General features: G+C 44.2%; 1 protein-coding gene across 1 annotated transcript in view; it reads right to left on the minus strand.

Annotated features, from left to right (window-relative positions):
• LOC127921582 (protein eyes shut homolog) overlaps positions 1 to 4,169 on the minus strand; it is a gene marked incomplete at its 3' end in the record, with an annotated part of 213,306 nt that extends 209,137 nt beyond the window's left edge. Inside the window, 2 exon segments of the mRNA XM_052505176.1 lie at positions 226 to 296; positions 4,025 to 4,169.
• Positions 4,170 to 18,501: the final 14,332 nt, after the last annotated feature.

The raw sequence follows: 18,501 nt of genomic DNA on the forward strand, positions 1-18,501 counted from the left end.
TATTTAAAAAAGATATTGCTCCATCTGGTTTTAGTCATTTAAGTTAACACTAAAAATGTTTTACCATCCTGGAAGTGATTTTCTAAAGATGCTTTGTTTCCCATGTTAAATAGAGGAAAAACTGGATTGAAAGAAAGAAAGAAGTCTGTAGCTTTCTTGCCTGGGGACAAGATCTCCCTCAGGTCTGATGAGCTGCCCCCTCTGGGCAAAGGAGTCACAACAAACCTTTTTCCAGGAATGAGACGTGATGCCTGGTTTAGTCCGACTGCAGTCAGTCATAGAGGTCACACGCCAGCCTAAGAGAACATGAAACAATTAAATAATGTAGGCCTACTAATTATCACCAACAATCCCACACATCTGATTAGTAGTCCAAGAGCTGTGTAGAGACAGTGAAAATCAGGGATAGTTGTAAACCTGAAGCTTATCAATAATGGAATGTAGATCAATCACAATTCATTCTGTATTTGTGTAGCCAGGAAGCAATTTAAAAAATGTAGAAAAAAGGATGAGGAATGCTGCAAGATGTCTCAGGTCTGATGAGCTGCCCCCTCTGGGCAAAGGAGTCCCAACAAACCTTTTTCCAGGAATGAGACGTGATGCCTGGTTTAGTCCGACTATGGTCAGTCAGAGGTCACACTCCATCCAGTCAGCCAGCCAGTCAGTCAGAGGTCACACTCCATCCAGTCAGCCAGCCAGTTAGCCAGCCAGAGGTCACACTCCATCCAGTCAGCCAGTTAGCCAGCCAGAGGTCACACTCCATCCAGTCAGCCAGAGGTCACACTCCATCCAGTCAGCCAGTCAATCAGTCAGAGGTCACACTCCATCCAGTCAGCCAGCCAGTCAGTCAGAGGTCACACTCCATTCAGTCAGCCAGTCAGAGGTCACACTTCATCCGGTCAGCCAGTCAGCCAGCCAGTCAGTCAGAGGTCACACTCCATCCAGTCAGCCAGCCAGTCAGTCAGTCAGAGGTCACACTCCATCCAGTCAGCCAGCCAGTCAGTCAGAGGTCACACTCCATCCAGTCAGCCAGCCAGTTAGCCAGCCAGAGGTCACACTCCATCCAGTCAGCCAGTTAGCCAGCCAGAGGTCACACTCCATCCAGTCAGCCAGAGGTCACACTCCATCCAGTCAGCCAGTCAATCAGTCAGAGGTCACACTCCATCCAGTCAGCCAGTCAGTCAGTCAGAGGTCACACTCCATCCAGTCAGCCAGTCAGTCAGTCAGAGGTCACACTTCATCCGGTCAGCCAGTCAGCCAGCCAGTCAGTCAGAGGTCACACTCCATCCAGTCAGCCAGCCAGTCAGTCAGAGGTCACACTCCATCCAGTCAGCCAGCCAGTCAGTCAGTCAGAGGTCACACTCCATCCAGTCAGCCAGTCAGCCAGCCAGTCAGTCAGAGGACACACTCCATCCAGTCAGCCAGTCAGTCAGCCAAAGAAGCCAAACCAAATAACTGTCTGACAAATCAACCAGCTGTTTTGTTTTGTTTGATATAAGGTCAGCCAGTAACAGTAATACAATCTTGCATTTCACACTGGCAAGCTCCCGATCACATATATCACTTGTTGAGGAGGAATTGTCTCTCTGAACACTGACATCAAAACACTTATTTACTTGTCGGTTTGCTGACAGTTGCATTTGTCACGTTTGAAAAGCAAGGAAGAGTCTCACTAAGGACCACAAAATAAATGACCATGATTTGCAAATGTGTTACAGGCCTATGGATTCACACAGGCACACACACTGTACACTCAAAGGCCTCCTGCACGTTCTTTCCCTCTCCTCCCTCCCTCCCTCCTGCACGTTCTTTCTCTCTCCTCCCTCTCTCTCTCCTGCACGTTCTTTCCCTCTCCTCCCTTCCTCCCTCCCTCCTACACTTTTCTTTCCTCTCCTCCCTCCCTCCCTCCCTCCCTCCTGCACGTTCTTTCCTCTCCTCCCTCCCTCCTGCATGTTCTTTCCCTCCCCTCCCTCCCTCCTGCACGTTCTTTCCCTCTCCTCCCTCCCTCCTGCATGTTCTTTCCCTCTCCTCCCTCCCTCCATTACGTTCTTTCCCTCTCCTCCCTCCCTCCTGCACGTTCTTTCCCTCTCCTCCCTCCCTCCTGCACGTTCTTTCCCTCTCCTCCTCCCTCCTGCATGTTCTTTCCCTCCCTCCCCCCCCCCCTCCCTCCCTCCTGCACGTTCTTTCCCTCTCCTCCCTCCCTCCTGCATGTTCTTTCCCTCCCCTCCCTCCCTCCTGCACGTTCTTTCCCTCTCCTCCCTCCCTCCTGCACGTTCTTTCCCTCTCCTCCCTCCCTCCCTCCATTACGTTCTTTCCCTCTCCTCCCTCCCTCCATTACGTTCTTTCCCTCTCCTCCCTCCCTCCATTACGTTCTTTCCCTCTCCTCCCTCCCTCCATTACGTTCTTTCCCTCTCCTCCCTCCCTCCATTACGTTCTTTCCCTCTCCTCCCTCCCTCCATTACGTTCTTTCCCTCTCCTCCCTCCCTCCATTACGTTCTTTCCCTCTCCTCCCTCCCTCCATTACGTTCTTTCCCTCTCCTCCCTCCCTCCATTACGTTCTTTCCCTCTCCTCCCTCCCTCCATTACGTTCTTTCCCTCTCCTCCCTCCCTCCATTACGTTCTTTCCCTCTCCTCCCTCCCTCCATTACGTTCTTTCCCTCTCCTCCCTCCCTCCATTACGTTCTTTCCCTCTCCTCCCTCCATTACGTTATTTCCCTCTCCTCCCTCCCTCCATTACGTTATTTCCCTCTCCTCCCTCCCTCCTGCACGTTCTTTCCCTCTCCTCCCTCCCTCCATTACGTTATTTCCCTCTCCTCCCTCCCTCCTGCACGTTCTTTCCCTCTCCTCCCTCCCTCCTGCACGTTCTTTCCCTCTCCTCTCCTCCCTCCATTTCCAGCAGAAAGGTTGCAGGTCAATACAGAGCACTGAGGAATATGATGATGAAGAAGCTGTTAAATAGACATGTATATAGCTTCTGTCCCAAATGGCTACCTATTCCCTCTATAGTGCACTACTTTTGACTAGGACGCATGGGGTATCCCATAGGGCTCTGGTTAATGGTGCACTACACAGGGGATAGAATTTGGGATGCATTTATATCATTTCACTATTGATTTCCCGGATCAATCCAATTATCTGGAACACCCATAAATCCTGATGATTATTTCTTAAACCACCCAAAAGCATTGACTTATTACAGGCTTTCATTATATCGTTTATACCTCTAATTGACTGCTTTAATTACAGTGTATGAGACCATACTGTATGCTACGTGTGTAGGCTATCAATAAGAAGTGCAAGTTCCACATCCAGGAACCTGTACCTCTACTTGATATGATGTGCTTATGACATCCCCCTATGAAAACGTAGGACTCAAAGACCAACCTTGTCCATGGCATGTGTCATTCACACAGTTCATACATAGGTCTGATGATCGAATTATTGGTGGATACTGGTGTGTTCTCTGGTGATAAATGTCAAGTGCCAACGGTGTATAGTACCATCGTCTCTAGAATCTAGAATAGACTGTGGAGAATATAATGAGTCACAGGCGCTCCCATTCTGTAGACAATGTCAAGAATGCGTTTGTTTTCTACAGTTAATAACACATTATATTTTACCACTCGTAAAATGAATTTGGTAGCCAATACATTTTTATTAAACTACGACGTCGTCTCCGTTCGCACAAGGAGGACATAATTGCTATTCTCCAATCACCAACTATAGCCTATGGCGAGTGGAGGCAATTACGGCACGGCCATGATAATGCCTGGCTACATGCATTCATTTATTCGCAATTATAATGTACACAAAGTAACCGTAGACTATTTCAGCAACAGCCACCACGTCTGCCACCACGTCTGCCCCCGCTCTAGAAATGCTCAAGGCCCTGGGTTTAACTAGGATATAATCTGACGACACACAGGGCCATCTGCTGCTCGCGCCTCTATGTTCGAGCTCCCTGCTCACCAATTTAGTTTCGCGCGTCGTTCAATACAGAATTATCACATACGTGTATGCTCACCCTCAGTTGAACATGTTGCAGCAGCACACTTCGAATGATGGTTAGTTGCAAAAGTACATGGAGTCATATGTTTCCAATTTAAAAAGGATAGCTACAATGTTTTCTTTGGACATGTGAGACAACACCGGAAGCCTCGGTGAAGGACCTGTTGCTACGGAAACCTGACGCTTAGAGAGCTTTCAGGGCTCGAGCAGCAGGTGTTTCTCTGAGCCCATGATGAGAATATCGGAATAACAAAGTCATGGATATGAGAGAGCCTAAAAGCAAAGTTGGCTATAGGAAATTATACTGATTCGAATAAGACACAGGAGTAGATATTGAGCGCATTACAGTTTTGCAAACAATATAATATATTTTCAGCAATATCGGCAAGGAGATTCATGCAAAAATGATCTCAAATGTCCAAGCATATATGATAAGACCAAAACTTTGGCAAATGTAATATAGCAATATCTATTAAATTAAATAAATAGTGAATCTATCAATATTGTCATTCATCAGATCAGACATAGCCCAAACAAAACAACACAACCCAATCCAGCCAGGGTCAAGACCTATAAAGGTCAGATCGGTTGGTCTGTCAGAAACAATCATGCTTTTACCTTCCAGTGGTCTTTGAACACAGTGGATGAGAAGGTCATGCCTGAGATCAACCCAGGCCCAGATCATCTTTAAAACTGTAATACCTGTGAAAGGAAACAAGTTTTCAACTTTGTTATTGCACACCAACCTGGAAGACCAAGTGTGTTGAATTTTGGCCATCCTGAACTGATCAATTATCTCAGATGGTCAGGGGTGGTGCCTAGTTGGAACAACTAGCGGCCCTCCAGGAATAGGGTTGCCTACCCTTGCCATACACATGCAGGGCTCTGGTCGAAAGTAATGCACTATGGTAAAGTAGTGCACTACATAGGGAACATGGTGCCATTAGTGACACATGGTTGTGTGGTGCAGTATGGGGACTACTCTATTTCTTTGCCATGGTAACCTTGAAGGACCGTGCTGAAATGTCAGCGAATCTAGGTTTAAATAAAGAATCATGTATGAAATAAATACACTATGTCTATGATCAATACATATTTATTCTGTAATAAATCCTGAAACATGGAAACTCACATGTGTTTGTCCCAAAAAATGGCACTATTCTCTGCATGGTTCTTCACGTAATAAATTTCATCTCAAAAGCCCACAGCATTAAATAAGGCATTCTGCCTCATCTCAAGGGTTCTGGGCTATAAGCATCACTTACCGGTGGAACCATGTGAAGTACAATCCCAACAAATCATTGCTTTCGAAACATATGGAATTTAAATGTCATATGAGCGAGAAATAAGCTATCAAATAAACAAGGTAGACTTACTGTAGCAGGTTTGCACAGATCCATACGGCTGTGTCTCCAGCCAACAAACTACACTTCCTCCGTAGTTACGCTTACACACAGGTGTTCGCGCACACTAGATAGCTAATTAGCACAGGTGGTCGCCTCTATCTTCAGTTTGTCTTCCGTATACAAGTGCTGTAACATGGAGATATGGCCGTGTGGGAACACTAACCCTAACTCTATAAAGATGTGCAGTAATTCAGCATTTTTTATGATGATTATTTCTCTCTGATATAAAAAAAGATATGTTTCTTATGATTCCAAAACCGTTCGGCAAGCGATGTTCAGGACAAGCATCAAATCAAATCAAATCACATTTATTTATATAGCCCTTCGTACATCAGCTGATATCTCAAAGTGTTGTACAGAAACCCAGCCTAAAACCCCAAACAGCAAGCAATGCAGGTGTAGAAGCATCGGGGCTCTTAACAAAAGATACCTTCATGAATAGACGCTAAAAAGGTAGTTAGTGTGTATGAATGTAATACATAATCAAGCCACAATAAAAACACAAGGATTACCTTTACTGGCTGTCTCATAGTCCACTCAGCCACCAAACCAGCCGTCTCCTAGTCCCCACAGCCACCAAACCAGCCGTGTCCTAGTCCACTCAGCCACCAAACCAGCAGTCTCCTAGTCCCCACAGCCACCAAACCGGCTGTCTCCTAGTCCCCACAGCCACCAAACCAGCCGTCTCCTAGTCCACACAGCCAACAAACCAGCTGTCTCCTAGTCCACTCAGCCACCAAACCGGCTGTCTCCTAGTCCACACAGCCACCAAACCAGCCGTCTCCTAGTCCACTCAGCCACCAAACCGGCTGTCTCCTAGTCCACTCAGCCACCAAACCAGCCGTCTCCTAGTCCACACAGCCACCAAACCGTCTGTCTCCTAGTCCACACAGCCACCAAACCGGCTGTCTCCTAGTCCCCACAGCCACCAAACCATCCGTCTCCTAGTCCACTCAGCCACCAAACCAGCAGTCTCCTAGTCCACTCAGCCACCAAACCAGCCGTCTCCTAGTCCACTCACCCACCAAACCAGCCGTCTCCTAGTCCACTCAGCCACCAAACCAGCCGTCTCCTAGTCCCCACAGCCACCAAACCAGCCGTCTCCTAGTCCACTCAGCCACCAAACCAGCCGTGTCCTAGTCCACACAGCCACCAAACCAGCCGTCTCCTAGTCCACTCACCCACCAAACCAGTCGTGTCCGAGTCCACTCAGCCACCAAACCAGCCGTGTCCGAGTCCACTCAGCCACCAAACCAGCCGTGTCCGAGTCCACTCAGCCACCAAACCGTCCGAGTCCACTCAGCCACCAAACCAGCCGTGTCCGAGTCCACTCAGCCACCAAACCAGCCGTGTCCGAGTCCACTCAGCCACCAAACCAGCCGTCTCCTAGTCCACTCAGCCACCAAACCAGCCGTCTCCGAGTCCACTCAGCCACCAAACCAGCCGTCTCCTAGTCCACTCAGCCACCAAACCAGCCGTCTCCTAGTCCACTCAGCCACCAAACCAGCCGTCTCCTAGTCCACTCAGCCACCAAACCAGCCGTCTCCTAGTCCACACAGCCATCAAACCAGCCGTCTCCTAGTCCACTCAGCCACCAAACCAGCCGTCTCCTAGTCCACTCAGCCACCAAACCAGCCGTCTCCTAGTCCACACAGCCATCAAACCAGCCGTCTCCTAGTCCACACAGCCACCAAACCAGCCGTCTCCTAGTCCACACAGCCACCAAACCAGCCGTGTCCGAGTCCACTCAGCCACCAAACCAGCCGTCTCCTAGTCCACTCAGCCACCAAACCAGCCGTCTCCTAGTCCACTCAGCCACCAAACCAGCCGTCTCCTAGTCCACACAGCCACCAAACCAGCCGTCTCCTAGTCCACACAGCCACCAAACCAGCCGTCTCCTAGTCCACACAGCCACCAAACCAGCCGTCTCCTAGTCCACTCAGCCACCAAACCAGCCGTGTCCTAGTCCACTCAGCCACCAAACCAGCCGTCTCCTAGTCCACACAGCCACCAAACCAGCTGATTTGAATAAACAGCATCTGTCTCTTGGAGAATCTCGATTTCAATTCTTGGTTTATTCACGTCCTGTCTCCTCACCTCCTTCTCAAAACCCATTGGATGAGAAGGTCATAGGGAAGGGATCCCTGACCTTTTCATCCAATGGGAGTTGAGGAGGAGGCAAGGAGTGAGGATGCAAGGAATCAAGGGTAGATTCTCAATTGGGGAAAGGTCTGTCCTCCTCTGTGACCTGGAAACCGATAAGTGTCCAAGTGGTCAAGAAGAGTAAATTCGTTAGTAGGCGAACAGGGGAGTTTGCTCCTGTCCCCCATTACCCCCATCTGTGGATACTGAAGTGCACTGTACTCATATCCTCCACAGAGTTTGTAAACAAAAGAGTTTGGAAATTTGCCACACCCCCTTTGAATCAGCTGTTGTTTAATCAGAGGAAAGAAGCAGGCACACATTTAGAAATTATACACTACTTATCCTTTTATCTATGAAATGTCTAGCACAACTAGCTGCATTTATTTTGACCACTTTACACATGTATTACGGGTTTCCTTCTCTGTAAATGTCATATGACCGATGACGAGCTAGTTGAGAAGGAAAGTCTCATTTCATTCAAGCACACTCCTAGACTCCTATCATTGATTACCTGTGCCCTTTTCAAAAGGAGGAGATGAGAGGACACGAGGCATTGAGTAAAATCATTTGAGATTCTCCCCGTCTTTCCATTCTCTCATCAGAACAGAAAATGCACCACCATTTTGTAGGAAACAGGCGTAGGTGCATTCTCCAGTCATACCTGCAACTATTGGAGCACACAAACAATGAATTCAAATGGTACCAATAACTCACAGCTCCAGATCACATGATTACCGTATTTCACTTAATAGAAGCACCACCGCCCTGATGCACCCCTTTCCCTATAGTGCACTTACTTGTTTTGACCAGGGCCAATAGGGCTCTGGTAAATGCACTTTAAAGGGAATTAGGTGCCATTTCAGATGCTGTCATGGTTTCACGCTTTGGCAAGAAAATTATACATTTGAATCTAACCTTCATGGTTTTTAAATAATGGATGCTTATTACATCATAAAATTATAGATAATGAATAGTCTGTCTGTGTCCTTATAAAAGGGCAAGACCAAGTTCACAATTTCTGTGGTTTGCAATTAACAATAGTGTACTACAACGTTCTCCGGAAGTAAAATGCCATGACATTATGTGTGTCACTTCAAAGCAAAATAATTTTCATATTTAATGAGAAATCCAACAATGTACCGTTCCAAGAAAATGTATCAACTGAATCATCCGTGTTCACTCAAGGGTTAAGTATGATTAGTAGCACCTGGTGAAACTGGTTAATATGAAGTCAATCCAACCAGCTGACAACCAGATGACATCCTGTTTGTGGGTCGTCCGATGGCTGGAGGCCGATCCATGACCCCAGATCCAGCAGAGGTGGGCATGGGCCAGTGTGTGAAGGGGGTTTCGGGTTAGGCCTTGTTCATGTTTATTAGTCTCCGGGGATGCATCCCAGATGGCACCATATTCCCTACATATTGCACTACTTTTGACCATAACCCTATAGGCAGTAGGGCCCTATAAGGAATAGGGTGCCATTTGGGACTTTTTTTTGTGTGCTGTGCAGTCCACTCCTGTCCCCATCCAGTTCCCCTCCACCTCCACTCCAGTCCCCATCCAGTTCCCATCCACCTCCTCTCCAGTCCCCATCCAGTTCCCTCCACCTCCCCTCCAGTCCCCATCCAGTTCCCCTCCACCTCCCCTCCAGTCCCCATCCAGTCCCCTCCACCTCCCCTCCAGTCCCCATCCAGTTCCCCTCCACCACCCCACCAGTCCCCATCCAGTCCCGCTCCAGTCCCATCCAGGACTGTCTTCCTCCATTCGTCACCTAGTAAATTCCGACCACAACATGCAAACTAAACAGAAAATGCAATCGATGTTTGAATCCATGGATGCTACACTAAACAATTGAACACAACACAATATTTTTGAGCTACCACACAGAAAGAGTAATGTCATATGTTTCAATAAAAGAGTATTCACTACAATATTACAAGAGATAAAAGTCTCCTCTTAAATGACCAATAAATACTGTAAAAACATGATATGCAGCACACCTGCCCCTCCTTCCCCTGCCGTGCCAGAGGCTAGGAAATAGGATTCTATTTTGAGGCATTGTGAAAGACATTTTATTTTTCCAATATAGTTATCTCCATCCCAAATAGCACCCTATTCCCTCTATAGGGCATTCATTTTGACCAGGGCCCATAGGGAATAGGGTTCCATTTCGTACAATGTAGGGAATAGGGTGCCATTTTGAAAACAGTTTTCCCTCCCGGTAGGTCCTAGATTAACGAGTTGCCCTTTTGTTTCTAACACAGGCCATCTTTCTAATTCCCATAGCATTGGGGATCTTTGTTAGAAAGAGAGATATTGACCTTCGTGTCTTCATGAGAATATATAACAGAGTAAAACAAACATTTATCCACATGCCTCCCACTATCATCATCCTTCCGAATCATAAAACCTGTTCCATCATAGTGTATGCCTTGTACAATAGCTCTGTTGCAGTCCAGCAGCTCATACAAAGTGTTAGATGTGTTTCCAATAGAGTAATACAAGTAGATGGATCAAATGTCCTCTACACATGGCAAAGGGATTTGTTAGGTAACCCTTCATTATGGAGCCATTATGGAGCCATTTCAGACAAAGTACCAGGTTAACGAAGGGCCCAGAGTGAATAGCAACAATATCATAATGAATCACTGAAGGGCCCAGAGTGAATAGCAACAATATTATAATGAATCACTGAAGGGCCCAGAGTGAATAGCAACAATATTATAATGAATCACTGAAGGGCCCAGAGTGAAAAGCAGCAATATTATAATGAATCACTGAAGGGCCCAGAGTGAATAGCAACAATATTATAATGAATCACTGAAGGGCCCAGAGTGAATAGCAACAATATTATAATGAATCACTGAAGGGCCCAGAGTGAATAGCAACAATATTATAATGAATCACTGAAGGGCCCAGATGAATAGCAACAATATTATAATGAATCACTGAAGGGCCCAGAGTGAATAGCAACAATATTATAATGAATCACTGAAGGGCCCAGAGTGAATAGCAACAATATTATATAATGAATCCCTGAAGGGCCCAGAGTGAATAGCAACAATATTATAATGAATCACTGAAGGGCCCAGAGTGAATAGCAACAATATTATAATGAATCACTGAAGGGCCCAGAGTGAATAGCAACAATATTATAATGAATCACTGAAGGGCCCAGAGTGAATAGCAACAATATTATAATGAATCACTGAAGGGCCCAGATGAATAGCAACAATATTATAATGAATCACTGAAGGGCCCAGAGTGAATAGCAACAATATTATAATGAATCACTGAAGGGCCCAGAGTGAATAGCAACAATATTATAATGAATCACTGAAGGGCCCAGAGTGAATAGCAACAATATTATAATGAATCACTGAAGGGCCCAGAGTGAATAGCAACAATATTATAATGAATCACTGAAGGGCCCAGATGAATAGCAACAATATTATAATGAATCCCTGAAGGGCCCAGAGTGAATAGCAACAATATTATATAATGAATTCCTGAAGGTCCCAGAGTGAATAGCAACAATATTATAATGAATCACTGAAGGGCCCAGAGTGAATAGCAACAATATTATAATGAATCACTGAAGGGCCCAGAGTGAATAGCAACAATATTATAATGAATCACTGAAGGGCCCAGAGTGAATAGCAACAATATTATAATGACTCACTGAAGAGCCCAGAGTAAAAAGCAACAATATTATAATGAATCACTGAAGGGCCCAGAGTGAATAGCAACAATATTATAATGAATCACTGAAGGGCCCAGAGTGAATAGCAACAATATTATAATGAATCACTGAAGGGCCCAGAGTGAATAGCAACAATATTATAATGAATCACTGAAGGGCCCAGATGAATAGCAACAATATTATAATGAATCACTGAAGGGCCCAGAGTGAATAGCAACAATATTATAATGAATCACTGAAGGGCCCAGAGTGAATAGCAACAATATTATAATGAATCACTGAAGGGCCCAGAGTGAATAGCAACAATATTATATAATGAATCACTGAAGGCCCCAGAGTGAATAGCAACAATATTATAATGAATCACTGAAGGGCCCAGAGTGAATAGCAACAATATTATAATGAATCACTGAAGGCCCCAGAGTGAATAGCAACAATATTATATAATGAATCACTGAAGGCCCCAGAGTGAATAGCAACAATATTATATAATGAATCACTGAAGGCCCAGAGTGAATAGCAACAATATTATAATGAATCCCTGAAGGGCCCAGAGTGAATAGCAACAATATTATAATGAATCACTTCAATCTCAATGTGTAACAACAGTTGACCTGACTGTGGCTGCTCCAGTTTCAACTGTTCTGCCTTATTATTATTCGACCATGCTGGTCATTTATGAACATTTATAATGAATCTTGGTCAGAGTGAATGTTCTGTTATAATCTCTACTGCACAGGGCCAGAAGAGGACTGGCCACCCCAATGAATCACTGAAAGGTTTCTTCTAGGTTTTGGCCTTTCTAGGAGTTTTCCTAGCCACCGTGCTTTTACACCTGCATTGTTTGCTGTTTGGGGTTTTAGCTGGGTTTCTGTACAGCACTTTGAGATATCAGCTGATGTACGAAGGGCTATATAAATAAATTTGATTTGATTTGATTTGATTTGAAAGATGTGTTGACATATTATCATAACAGACAGATGCATTGAATTGGGAGCCAGTAAGCATCACAATTAATGCCCACTACCATATATATACCCAGTGTCAGGACAATAACAAATCAAATGGAGACCAATCTCAAATCAATTACCGGACTGACAGTAATGCTGGGGGATTTAGTAAATATGACATTTTCAATCTGCAGGACTTGGTTTTGGTTCTGGCTTTTTAACAGACATAGGGGGACTCATTGAGCTTGAATGGATGAGGTAGAAAGTCACCATGATATGACACCAACTAGTATATTACTACGCTATCAATGGTCAAATCAAATGAAACTACTGATAATACAGTATTTCCCATGTACAGTTGCTGCACAATTTCTTCCCTCTTGTGATTGAATAAAAAAAATATGAATATCTCTTAAAAGCAAGCTAAATCTGTCAAGTGACTCTAAAATCTGCCATTTTCCCAGACTTTTATGACAACGTACCTCAACAATAATAAACTAGTTTTACTCTCCAGGCTGCAATTGTGTGTTTTCCCCAACCACAAGGTCAACCATTTTATTTGTAAGTCATCATTGAGTACAATGCAAAGTTCACTGTAATGTTGTCAGAGCACTTCATTTGCAATTAGCCAGAGGGTAAATACTGTATAATCATGATGGCATGCAGGGAAAAGCTTTAGTCATTATATTATTGCTAATAAGATTATTTTACGAGGTAATTTCATCATCCAACATATTGGGATTTGCCCATGTAGAGATGTTTAGTATAATGGTGAATGGGCAATATGTATGATGGGAATTAAATGCTGCTTATCCTTACATTGATGAACCTCAACATAGCACTTAATATCACATTTTAAAGATATATTAACTGCTAATTATGTGTTATTGTTGCCAGGGTTGTACGTACCATTACCCAGACCTGGGTAAAGTACATCCTCGGCCCCAGGATGTCCCTGGAAGCCCAATCCAGACAGAAATATAACCCACTGAACCAGGAATGAGTATGGTTGCTGCAATGATGCTCCTAGAATGCAGTCATGTTTTGGAAAACAGGATTATTTGACAAGGTGCTCCTGGAAGAAATGTTCATCTTCTCAATTGAATCTGTAACAGGCCTTTCCTGGTTCTGTTTATCTAGACTGCAGAAAATGTATCAGTTTGCAAATTATCGTCACCTTTTTTTTCTCCTCCCCCGTTCTTTAACCTTAATATCTTGGTGTACTGTGAACTTATTCATAGTCTGATTGATATTCATTGCAATTCCCTCTATTTGAATTCAGACCGTTGGATTGCCTCCCTTCTGAAATGCCTGTGACTTGGAGTCTTACAACAGAACCCAGGGAATTCCTCAAGGAAAGACATGTAAAATAGAATGTTATAGGAGACTATTGTTAAAATAAATATGGTGTGTTTCTGCCATTCTGGTTCGTTTAAACCCACATACATTTCTACATTCTTGCAGATCTCATTAACAGAGGACTTGGCAATGTGATTTCAAATTTCACCATAAATAAACATTGAAAAAAAAAGTAACAAAAATTATATTATTTTCATAAGACCAAATAAGTGAATATTATGTTCACAATAGCAAACACATTTACAGAATAACATTAGGCATTAGAGAATCAGATCCGTTCATTTGTAATGCTCTTTATCTCTCTCTCTGTCTGTGACTGCTGTGTTTTGGATGGGAGAGTCTGTGGAGGACGACAGGAGTGTTTGCTGACTCTACGTCTTGCTAATGGAACCTCTAGTTATGCACACAATCAACTAGCATGGGGCCCTGGGAGGAAAGCTCGAATCCCTCCTGGATACTGATACAATTAGATTGTTGTATGAAATCTCGTTCTCTGACTTATGAGTTCAGGCTCACACAATGCTCCACCACAGACATTCTGCATTCTCCACGCTTCATGTACATTCATGTTGTATTGTGGATACAAGGTTAATATTGTTGATACACATTAATGTGGAGGCATGATGAAATAGAGCTTGACATTAAGAGCTATATTTATATATATATATTTATATATAGTTGTCTTTCTGATATATTTTAATTAGTTGATTATGGTACTTATGGTTATACCTAAATGTATAACAACTCAAATGTACATGTCTAGATTTATATCTAGTGAATAAGGTAATACGATAATTTCACTAATGTCAAACATGAGATCTATCGGTAAGTAGTTGAAAACATACTCCTCATCCATCCAGATCTACATTAGGCCCCACAGTTCCAGAAAGACACAAAGTGAAAAGGGAGAAACTGACAACGAGGGTCATTTCAATCAGCATTAAAATGAGGTGGCCAAAATGTCAAGGTAAAAAGAGACATCAATTACCGGCTGATTCACAAGCCTACATGCTCTACTAAGACAACCGGCCCTGTAACTAGATAAAGGCCTGTACAAATTCTATAAGGTAATAAAGTAAAAATATTAGTCCTCGTAAATTTGGTGGGAGTTGTACAGTTTAATCAACATTTACCAGCCCTTATTCTGCCCCTGGTTATGTGGCCTTTTAACTATCTTAATCTGCATACCACCGCTCCTCAGGCAGCAGGGTAAACTGTGTTTTATGTACGTCAGGTGGCCTTTTAACTATCTTAATCTGCATACCACCGCTCCTCAGGCAGCAGGGTAAACTGTGTTTTATGTACGTCAGGTGGCCTTTTAACTATCTTAATCTGCATACCACCGCTCCTCAGGCAGCAGGGTGTCTTATGTACGTCAGGTGGCCTTTTAACTATCTTAATCTGCATACCACCGCGCCTCAGGCAGCAGGGTAAACTGTGTCTTATGTACGTCAGGTGGCCTTTTAACTATCTTAATCTGCATACCACCGCTCCTCAGGCAGCAGGGTGTCTTATGTACGTCACAGTCACGCAAATATGTATCTGATTGCACTGCAACATCCTAAATGCAATTTGCTTAGCTATTGTATGTCTCTACAGAATGTTTCCAAATGTATATATGCATCACAGAAAGGGGATGTATGAATTATATTCTATTGTTTATCCATGACAGACGTGCTCAAACACGTCATGCTTTAGGAATCATTGAAAGATGTAACCTCCTCCATCTTCCCTCTGCCACGGTGTCATATGACACCACGTCATGCTTTAGGAATCATTGAAAGATGTAACCTCCTCCATCTTCCCTCTGCCACGGTGTCATATGACACCACGTCATGCTTTAGGAATCATTGAAAGATGTAACCTCCTCCATCTTCCCTCTGCCACGGTGTCATATGACACCACGTCATGCTTTAGGAATCATTGAAAGATGTAACCTCCTCCATCTTCCCTCTGCCACGGTGTCATATGACACCATGTCATGCTTTAGGAATCATTGAAAGATGTAACCTCCTCCATCTTCCCTCTGCCACAGTGTCATATGACACCACGTCATGCTTTAGGAATCATTGAAAGATGTAACCTCCTCCATCTTCCTCTGCCACAGTGTCATATGACACCATGTCATGCTTTAGGAATCATTAGATGTAACCTCCTCCAACGGTATCATATGACACCACGTCATGCTTTAGGAATCATTCCAAGATGTAACCTCCTCCATCTTCCTCTGCCACGGTGTCATATGACACCACGTCATGCTTTAGGAATCATTGAAAGATGTAACCTCCTCCATCTTCCTCTGCCACGGTGTCATATGACACCACGTCATGCTTTAGGAATCATTGAAAGATGTAACCTCCTCCATCTTCCTCTGCCACGGTGTCATATGACACCACGTCATGCTTTAGGAATCATTGGAAAGATGTAACCTCCTCCATCTTCCCTCTGCCACGGTGTCATATGACACCACGTCATGCTTTAGGAATCATTGAAAGATGTAACCTCCTCCATCTTCCCTCTGCCACGGTGTCATATGACACCACGTCATGCTTTAGGAATCATTGAAAAAGATGTAACCTCCTCCATCTTCCTCTGCCACGGTGTCATGACACCACGTCATGCTTTTCTTAGGAATCATTGAAAGATGTAACCTCCTCCATCTTCCCTCTGCCACGGTGTCATATGACACCACGTCATGCTTTAGGAATCATTGAAAGATGTAACCTCCTCCATCTTCCCTCTGCCACGGTGTCATATGACACCACGTCATGCTTTAGGAATCATTGAAAGATGTAACCTCCTCCATCTTCTCCTCTGCCACGGTGTCATATGACACCACGTCATGCTTTAGGAATCATTCAAAGATGTAACCTCCTCCATCTTCCCTCTGCCACGGTGTCATTATGACACCACGTCATGCTTTTAGGAATCATTGAAAGATGTAACCTCCTCCATCTTTCCTCTGCCACGGTGTCATACGACACCACGTCATTCTTTATACAAAATAAATACATGTCAGGCAGCATATTCTATCGGAGCCAGAACTGGGACTGCACACATACAGGACTATTCTACTACTATATATATCTACAGTAAATAGCCAACTGGATGCTTTGTGCATATTCTTTACTACACGGATGCATTGGAAAATATCACATTCGGTATCAGTACAATTGCTCTCTGCACTTGACCACCTGAGACCTGAGAAGGTTAGACTAGAGGGGCTTTGGAAATAAGCAAGGACACCCCCTCCCCCATTCCCTGTTCCTCTGGGATTGAGGTATTTAACATGAATTATGGATAATAATTATCCCTGCTGTCACCTTGCCTTAAGCAATGATGTTCCGTTTTACAGAGCCATCAAAAACCTGCTGTGTCAGAGATTAACATGAGTTCAGGTTCTTGTCTGGAGCAGGGATAATTTCATCGTCCCAAAGAGCACCCTAATCCTATAGAGTGCACTACTTTGACTAGGTCCCTAAGTAGTGCACTGTACAGGGAATAAGGTGCCATTTGGGATTGCACCCTTATCCCTGCCCTAATCCCTGCCGTATTCAATGAAGGAAGAAGCTGTGGAGAAATACAAGGATATAGTGTAAATTCTATCAATCACATAACATTTTATTTCAGCAGTTGTCACAAAGTGCTTTGCAGTTACCCGGACTAGACCCCAAAGAGTAAGCAAAGCAGAAGCACAATGGCCAGGAAGAACTCCCTAGAAGGAAGGACTTTCTAGGAAGAAACCTAGAGAGGAACTCTAGCGGTTTAAGCTGTCTAGTAATTCTTTTAAAGGACCAGGGAGGGAAGTTCTCTAGTCTAGAACAGGGTTTCTCTTCTCGGCATTGAGCAGCGCTGAAGTTCAGAGTGGAAATCTACTATAACGGTTCAAACACACTTTACATTTGAGTCTTTTGTCACGTTTTGACCTTAGTTCCTTTGTTTTGTCTTTTGTTTTAGTGAGGGTGTGAGTGGGTTGGATGGGTTGTCTATATGTTAGTTTGTCTATGATTTTCTATTTCTGTGTTTGGCCTGGTATGGTTCTCAATCAGAGGCAGCTGTCAATCGTTGTCCCTGATTGAGAACCATATTTAGGTAGCCTGTTTTCCATTGTGTTTTGTGGGTGGTTGTTTCCTGTTTAGTGTTTTTGTTTCACCTTTCAGGACTGTTTGTTTGTAGTGGTTGTTGTTTTGTCTAGTTTGCATATTTTATTAAATAATATGAACACTTCCCACGCTGCACCTTGGTCATCCTCTCCTTGCAGCGTTAGATTTACCAGACATATCCAGAGAGACTTACAGTTAGTGGATCCATCTGATGATAGCGAGGTGAGACAACCACATATCTCAGTCATAGTAAAGTACATTTTTCCTAAATAAAGTAGCTATCAGCAAAGTCAGAGCTAGTAAGGGAAAAAAATGTCAAGTGCTGGGTGTTAGTTCACGAAAGGCAAGTGAGTTATTTTACTTATTTATCCTACTGTAGTGCACTACTTTAGACCAGGGTCCAGAGGGCTGACTATAGACCAGGGTCCAGAGGGCTGACTATAGACCAGGGTCCAGAGGGCACTATAGACCAGGGTCAAGAGGGCGACTATAGACCAGGGTCAAGAGGGCTGACTAAGAGTACAGTTGACTTTAAAGGAGCTAATACTGAGGTGGCGTGGGCGAGAATCTGTCTCCTCACCACGCGCCTCTCACCACTGGTGTCCCCAGGGCTCTGTTCTAGGCCCTCTCCTATTCTCGCTATACACCAAGTCACTTGGCTCTGTCATAACCTCACATGGTCTCTCCTATCATTGCTATGCAGACGACACACAATTAATCTTCTCCTTTCCCCTTCTGATGACCAGGTGGCGACCGCATCTCTGCATGTCTGGCAGACATATCAATGACGGATCACCACCTCAAGCTGAATCGGCAAGACGGAGCTG

Source organism: Oncorhynchus keta, unplaced genomic scaffold, assembly GCF_023373465.1.
Source record: "Oncorhynchus keta strain PuntledgeMale-10-30-2019 unplaced genomic scaffold, Oket_V2 Un_contig_2262_pilon_pilon, whole genome shotgun sequence".
In the NCBI taxonomy this organism is placed as follows: domain Eukaryota; kingdom Metazoa; phylum Chordata; class Actinopteri; order Salmoniformes; family Salmonidae; genus Oncorhynchus; species Oncorhynchus keta.